Source organism: Pristis pectinata, chromosome 4, assembly GCF_009764475.1.
Source record: "Pristis pectinata isolate sPriPec2 chromosome 4, sPriPec2.1.pri, whole genome shotgun sequence".
In the NCBI taxonomy this organism is placed as follows: Eukaryota; Metazoa; Chordata; class Chondrichthyes; order Rhinopristiformes; family Pristidae; genus Pristis; species Pristis pectinata.
In genome coordinates, this window is record NC_067408.1 from 104,064,436 (window position 1) to 104,073,035 (window position 8,600).

The following is an 8,600-nucleotide window of genomic DNA, read 5'->3' on the forward strand; positions in this document are numbered from 1 at the left end:
GTGTTATGCTAACCACTACACTACTGTGCCTGCCCTCTTAGTGTCCTACACTCCAAGAAAATAAAGTCCAAGCCTGTCCAACTTCTACCTTTAACTCAGTCCCTCAAATCCTGGCAACATTCTTGTAAATCTTTTCTGCACTCTTTCCAGTTTAATAACATCTTTCCTATAGCAGGATGACCAAAACTATAGGGAGGTAGCCAAACCTAAGTTGCAGGAGGCAGGTAGCTGGGTGACTGTCAGGAGGGGGGAAGGGAATAGGCAGGTAGTGCAGTACCCCTGTGACTGTTCCCCTCAACAACAGGTAGACCACTTTGGATACTGTTGGGGAGGACGACCTACCAGGGGAAAGCTGCAGTGACCAGGTGCCTGGCACTGAGCCTGGTTGTGTGGTACAGAAGGGAAGGGGGAGAAGAGGAGAGCAATAGTGATAGGGGATTTCATAGTAAGAGAGGCAGACAGGAGATTCTGTAGACGTGAAAGAGACTCCCAGATGGTATGTTGCCTCCCAGGTCCCAGGGTCAGGGACATCTCGGATCGGGTCCACAGCATTCTGAAGGCGGAGAGTGAACAGCCAGAGGTCATGGTACATATTGGTACCAACAACGTAGGTAGGAAATACGATATGGTCCTAAAAAGTGAATATGGGGAACTAGGTAGGAAGCTGAACAGAGGACCTCAAGGGTAGTAATCTCTGGATTGCTGCCTGTGCCACACGCCAAGAAGGGTAAGAATAGGTTGATTTGGCAAGTGAATGTGCGGCTGAGAAATTGGTGCAGGGGGCAGGGTTTCAGATTTGTGGATCATTGGGATCTCTTCTGGGGAAGGTACGACCTGTACAAAAGGGACAGGTTACACCTGAACTGGAGGGGGACCAATATCCTTGCGGGCAGTTTTGCGAGAGCTGTTGCGGAGGGTTTTAACTGGTTTGGCGGGAGGATGGGAACCCGAGTGACAGGTCAGAGGATGGGGCAGTTGGTGTACAGGTTGATGCAGTGTGTAGAGAGACTGTGAGAAAGGATAGGCAGTTGATAGGGCAAATTACAGTCAGTTGGATGGGTTGAAGTGTGTCTATTTTAATGCAAGAAGTATCAAGAACAAGGATGATGAAATTAGAGCATGGGTCAGTACGTGGAACTACGATGTTGTGGTCATTACAGAGACTTGGCTGTCACAAGGGCAGGAATGGCTGCTGGAGGTAAAAGAGGTGGGGGAGAGGCATTGCTAATCAGGGATAGTATCACGGCTGCAGATAGGGAAGACATCCTGGAGGGATTGTCCACTGAGTCAGTGTGGGTGGAGGTCAGAAACAGGAAGGGAGCAATCACTCTATTGGGAGTATTCTATAGATCCCCCTATAACAACAGACACTGAGGAACAGATCAGGAAGCAAATTTTGGAAAGGTGCAACAATAACAGGGTTGTTGTCATGGGTGATTTCAACTACCCTAATATTGATTGGCACCTTCTTCGTGCAAAAGGTTTGGATGGGGCGGAATTTGTTAGGTGTGTCCAGGAAGGATTCCTGACACAATATATAGACAGGCCGACTAGAGGAGAGGCCATTCTGGACCTGGTACTAGGCAATGAACCTGGTCAGGTGTCAGATCTCTCGGTGCGTAAGCATTTCAGAGACAGAGACCACAACTCCCTGACCTTTACCCTTGCCTTGGGGAGGTATAGGAGCAGATGGTATGGGAAAGTATTTAATTGCGAGAGGGGGAATTATGATGCTATTAGGCAGGAACTTGGGAGTGTAAATTGAGAGCAGATGTACTCAGGGAAATGCACAATGGAAATGTGGAGGTTGTTTAGAGATCACTTGCATGGGGTTCGGGATAGGTTTGTCTCATTGAGGCAGAAAAAGGATGGTAGGGTGAAGAGGAATAAAGAAGCTTACTTAAGGATCAGGAAGCAAGTATCAGAGAGGGTTCTAGAGAGTTACAAGGTAGCCAGGAGTGAGCTTAAGAATGGACTTAGGAGAGCTAGAAGGGGGCATAAGAAGGCCTTGGCGAGTAGGATCAAGGAAAACCCCAAGGTGGTCTACTTGAATTGAAGAACAGAAGGATGACTAGAGTGAAGGAAGGACTGATTAGTGATAGAGGAGGAAACATATGCCTGAAGTCGGAGGAGGTAGGAGAGGTTCTTAATGAATACTTTGCTTCAGTATTCATCTGTGAGAGAGAAATTGACATTTGTGAGGACATTGTAAAACTGGCTGATAAGCTAGAACATGTCGATATTAAGAAGGAGGATGTGCTGGAACTTTTCAAAAACATTAGGATAGATAAGTCCCTGGGGCCGGATGGGATGTATCCCAGAATAATACGGGAAGCGAGGGAAGAAATTTCTGAGCCCTTGACAATGATCTTTGCGGCCTCACTGGCCATAGGAGTAGTGCCAGATGATTGAAGGGTGGGAAATGTTATTCCTTTTTTCAAGAAAGGGAGTAGGGATAACCCTGGGAGTTATAGTCCAGTAAATCTTACTTCAGTGGTGGGCACATTATTGGAAAATATACTTTGGGACAGGATTTATGAGCATTTGGAGAAGAACAGTCTGATTAGGGATAATCAGCATGGCTTTGTGAGGGGCAGATCGTGCCTCACGAGCCTGATTGAATTCTTTGAGGATGTGACAAAACACATTGAGGTTTGAGCAGTGGATATGGTGTATATGGACTTTAGTAAGGTGTTTGATAAGGTTCCCCATGATAGACTCATTCAAAAGGTTGGGTGGCATGGGATCCAGGGAAACCTGGCTGTGTGGATTCAGAATTGATTGGCCATAGAAGGCAGGGGGTGGTTGTAGATGGAATGTATTCTGACTGGAAGTCAGTGACCAGTGGTGTCCTGCAGGGACCTGTTCTGGGACTCCTGCTTTTTGTGAGTTTTATAAATGACTTGGATGAGGAAGTGGAAGGGTGGTTTAGTACATCTGCAGATGACACGAAGGTTGGTGGTGTTGTGGATAGTGTAGAAGGTTGTTGAGGACTACAATGGGACATTGATAGGATGCAGAGCTGGGCTGAGAAGTGGCAGATGGAGTTCAACCCGGATAAGTGTGAAGTGATACACTTTGGAAGACTGAATTTGAAGGCAGAATACAGGGTTAATGGCAGGATTCTTAGCAGTGTGGAGGGACAGGGATCTTGGGGTCCAAGTCCATAGATCCATCAAAGCTGCATAGATTGAGTGAACAGCCAGAGACTTTTTCCAAGGGCGGAAATGGCTAACACAAGGGAGAATAATTTTAGGGTGACTGGAGGAAGGTATGGGGGGATATCAGAGGTAAGTTTTTTTACACAGAGAGTGGTGGGTGCATGGAATTTAGATATTTAGATATTTATTTATTAGTCACATGTACATCAAAACACAGTGAAATACGTCTTTTTGCGTTACTGAGAATGTGCTGGGGGCAGCTCACAAGTGTCACCACTCTTCCAGCGCCAACATAGCATGCCCACAACTTCCTAACCTATACGTCTTTGGAATGTGGGAGGAAGCTGGAGCCCCCGGAGGAAACCCACGTAGACACAGGGAGAACGTACAAGCTCCTTACAGGAAGCAGCGGGAATTGAACCCAGGTCGCTGGCACTGTAATAACGTTGCCAGGGGTGCTGGAAGAGGCAGATACATTAGGGACATTTAAGAGGCTCTTAGATACTGTAGGCATATGGATGACAGAAAAATAGAGGGGTATGTGGGAGGGAAAGGTTAGATTCATCTTAGAGTAGGTTAAAGGGTCAGCACAACATCATGGGCTGAAATGCCTGTACTGTGCTGTAATATTCTATGTTCTAAGGGTCTCGACCTGCAACATCGATGGTCCATTTCCTTCCACAGATGCTGCCTGACCTGCAATTCCCCCAGCAGCTTTCTTTTCCTGAAGGAGAAGTTGTTCAATGTAAGAAAGAGTTCAGCCAAATGAATGAGTGTGTTATTGGAGGGGAAACTGGTTGGACCTGTGTTGAAGGAAGTAGCGGAGGGCCTTCGGGTCATCCGAGTGTTTCAGCAACAGCTTGGTCCGCATTTTATCCTTTAGTATGTCCCTTTGCTTGTTTCTCTCTCTCTAACATCCTTCCTTAATTTATTAATAAGATGGCTTCATAAACATCAGGTTCACCTCGGCAATGCTGGTCTCACCCTAACAGAGAAATTCGATATCCATCCTCCCTCTCTGCAATTTAAAACTAGCTTGTTTTCTCTTTCTCAATTCTGACAAGCAGCCTTGAAACTGAGGTGTTATCTCTGTTTCTCTTTCCACAAGTGCTGCCTGACACTTTCTGTTTTTATTTCAGCTTTAATGAAAAGTTTTGTCTTAGATATTTTATTTTTTAAGAGTCATCGAGTAATACAGCAATGGAAACAGGCCCTTTGGCCCAACACATCCATGTTGACAATGGTGCCCACCAAGCTAATCCCATTTGCCTGCTTTTGGTCCACATCCCTCCAAACCCTTCCTATCCATGTACTTATCCAAGTGGCTTTTAAATGCTGTTATTGTACCTGCCTTAACCATTTTCTCTGGCAGCTCATTCCATTCACACACCACCCTCTGCATTTTTGGCAAAGTTTATCAGTTTAATATCCCTTTTGCATCATATACTGTGCTCCATCAGAAGTTACTCCCTCTGAATATAATGCAGAACAAAATAATCCAAGTTTCTCAGGACCTATTCATTTTCTACAGCTGTTCTTTCACTCTGTGAGTTTTTATTTCTCCAATTAACAACTTGTACCCAGGATGATAATTCCACAGCAATTTTTAACTGCAAGTTGTATTAGTTTTGTTCAATGCAAGACACCCTTGTCTGTGATGTGGATTTCAAATCCTACTCCAAAAACATAAGCACTGAGTTCTGCCTGACACTCCAGTGTAGTACTGAGGGATTGCTCAGAGGAGGTGTTTCTCAAGAACAGCTGCTCACTCAGCTGAAGAGAAAAGGTCCTGTGGTTTATTTTCAAAGGGCAGAGGAATTCTCTGTGGTGTCCTGGTCAATCCCTCAACCATCCTGACTAAAAACAAATTCTTTCAAAGGTCATTGACTCAAAACACCGCTATTTTCTTTCTTCACATACGCTGTCCAACCTGTATTGTGTTTTTATTTGCATTTCCTGTTATTTTACTGAAAGCAAATGATATTGCTTTTCCTGGGGACTTTCCTTGCTCATTACTTTCCATGGCCACTTCTATTTCTCACCTATGTGCTGCAGCTTGGAGATAATGTCTGATTCCAGAAGTACTTTACCTCACCACCACTTTGCTCTGCCCCTACACTGCCTCTGATTTATCTAGAGCCATGCCTAATGTCTAGACAGAGAGGAGGAAACAGAATCGTGAAATGGCAATATCAAAAAGAAGACCATTTGGCCCTCTAAGTCCATACTGGCTTTGAGTAATACTGGCCCATTCCCTCAACCGTCTCCACAGAGTGGAGCAAATTCCTTCCTTTCATATATCTGTTCCAGCTCCTTTTTGAATGTCATAATTGAAACTATCCCAGCATTTCCTCCAATTAAAAATTGGGAAGACTGAACCCATTATTATTGGTTCTAACCTCTAACTTGTGCTTGTCCCAGGTTTTTTAAAATCCAAAATAGACTTTATTCATCATAAAAAACAAACTATATACAACAATAAAACAGTGCAAACCTTTACATTCATATATATAAAAAAAACACAGCACTAATGCCACTTGTGTGGCTCTACTTTGGTAATTCTTCGTCAGCACCATGCTGCGGGAATAGAAGGTCATCAATTCTGTCTTTTAATTAAACATCAGGGGAGAGCGCGAGCACATTACCACAAATTTTGTTGTCGAGTATCCCACATTTGGGGACATTGCAGGCGTTAGCACACCTGAAGTGCAATGGGATAGCCTTGTTCTGTGAGAACCTTTTTTTTATAAATCAAAATAAACTTTATTCATAATAAAAGACAAACTATATACAATAATAAAACAGTGCAAACCTTTACATTCATGTACAGATCAATTACTAGTGTTACTTTTTATACAAACCACAGCACAGATGTCACTCGTGTGGCTCCCTGGGGTGATACCCCAATCTCATATTTACAATCTTTAAGGGGCTTCCTCGCCTGACCCCACCCCTCCCTCTCCAGTGGGAGAAGAACCCTAAACTGCTGTCCTTCCCCACCAAGCCCTTGCGTTGTCTGCACCCAGCTTCAGTGCGTCCCTCAGCACATACTCCTGTGGCCTGGAATGTGCCAGCTGGCAGTATTCCCCTACGGACATCTCACTGTGTTGGGAGACCAACAAGTTTCGGGCAGACCAAAGGGCGTCATTCACCGAGTTGATGACCTTCCAGCAGCAGTTGATGTCCGTCTCTGTGTGTGTCCCCGGGAACAACCCATAGGTCAGAGAATCCTCTGTTATGCAGCTGCTGGGGATGAACGTAGCTTTGGAATTCTGCTTAAGCAGAGCTGAACTCTTGAATCCATCAGCACCACTCCTTCCTGTCACCTTTGTGACACTGCCCAGTTCCATCCCTGCCTCTGACCATCTGTTAGAAAACCCTCATGCCTTAGATGCTTCCAGCCTCTATTGCTCTCTGGCTAACTTCCCTTCTCCTGTAAACAAGATCTGAATCTCTGTCATCAATATCCAATGATGCAGCAAGTCCAATTCTACTTTTTGTTCGGTCTCTGACCTGAAACATTATAGCTCTGTTTCTCTTCACATAGATGTGGCCTGACCTGCTGAGTACTTCCAGCATTTCCTGTTTATGTTTTAGATTTCCAGCATCTGCAGTTTTAAAAAAATTTCATTTAATGAGGGTGATTCTCTTTTTCAATCTTCCCGTCTTCATTGTCAGACAATTGCCAGTTTTTCCAATGAAAACAGAAAGTACTTGTGACCTAAAAAATTAACTGTTTCTCTCTGCCAGACCTGATGAGTACCTTCAACACTTTTCCACTTTTATTTCACTTTTCCAGCATCCACAGGTTTTTGATTTTCAATTACAATTTATCCAAATCCTTGCTAACAGTTGCAAACATGTTACTGTGGGAGTGAAGGTGTTTCAGATGTAGTGCTGCTGATATCAGTTTTCACAATCTCACTAATCTGAGATAAATGCAGAGATAACCCAGAAATTTGTAAATGCAGGAAATCAGAAGTACATGTTACTGGAAAAAGACAATGGGTTAGTCATCAACTGAAAACTTAAGGGTAGATTAAAATATTAGGCAGAGCCCAACGTCAGTAGTGCAGTTTAACAAACATTATTATCTCACAAGCCAGCTTTTATTGACTACCCAATCACCAAAGACTCTTGCAAATTTCTACAGATGCACAGTGAAGAGCATTCTGACTGGTTGCATCATTGCCTGGCAATGTGCAGGATTGAAAGAGGCTGCAGAGGGTTGTAGACTCCATCACGGGCACAACCCTCCCCACCATCGAGGATATCTTCAAGAGGCGGTGCCTCAAGAAGGCAGCATCCATCATTAAGGACCCTCACCACCCAGGACATGCCCTCTTCTCGTTACTACCATCGGGGAGGAGGTACAGAAGCCTGAAGACCCACACTCAACGTATTGGAAACAGCTTCTTCCCCTCCGTCATCAGATTTCTGTACAGTTCATGAACCCATGAACACTACCTCATTATCCGTCTTTTGCACTATTTATTTTTATAACGTACAGTAATTTTTATGTCTTGCATTGTACTGATTCCGCAAAACAACAAATTTCACAACATATGTCAGTGATAATAAACCTGATCCTGATTTATCCCTTGAAGCAAATGGCTCATTGGGCCATTTTGGAGGGCAGGTAAGAGTCAACAGCTTGGTGACACGTGTGGACCAAATGGGGGCAGGGCACAGATTTCCTTTTCTGAACTAGGTGGGTTTTTCCAACAGTCTGATGGTTTCATGGTTACCATTACAGATGCTAGCTTTTTAATTTCAAATTTATATATATGGACTGAAATACCTCAGCTGTCAAGGTGGGATTTGAACTCTTGTCTCTGGATATTTAGTTTACCTCTAATTAGCCAATAATCTACTATTCCCCATAATTATTCTTGGTACAAGGACAGAGTTCATGCTCTTCATTAGTTTGCTAATGCTCTTGGCCTTTACCTAAAAATAGCTGTAGTGGCAACTTATGTATTAATGTCCAGATTTTGGAGCCAGATTATGGCATTTGATGTATCTGGAAAAGATCATAGAGGACTAACTTTGTTGATGTGTTCCACTGTTTGACTTCTGTTTCAGCAGTTAACCAGGAATTGATCTGAGCCCCCGTTAGTGTACAATTTAGTCGTATTTCCCTCGTCTGTTTCATAACTGGTTCAGGGATCCATGTGTATTGCGAAGAAAGTCTAGTCCAGGTAATGGTTTGTAGTGTCAAAGATGATTTTTTTTTGGATGTTGTTATATTTCTATGGAGACCTCCACTGTTCCCTGCTTGTGAAAAAGATTTCCTTGGGATATTTTGCTACATTAAAAATGTTATGTTCTGTCAGAAACAAGTTTATAAAATGGGGGTTACAGGATTGGTAGAGATGCTGCCCTTCACGTACTTGATTGACAGTTCCCATTGGGGCTCATCACATGACAACCAGCCTA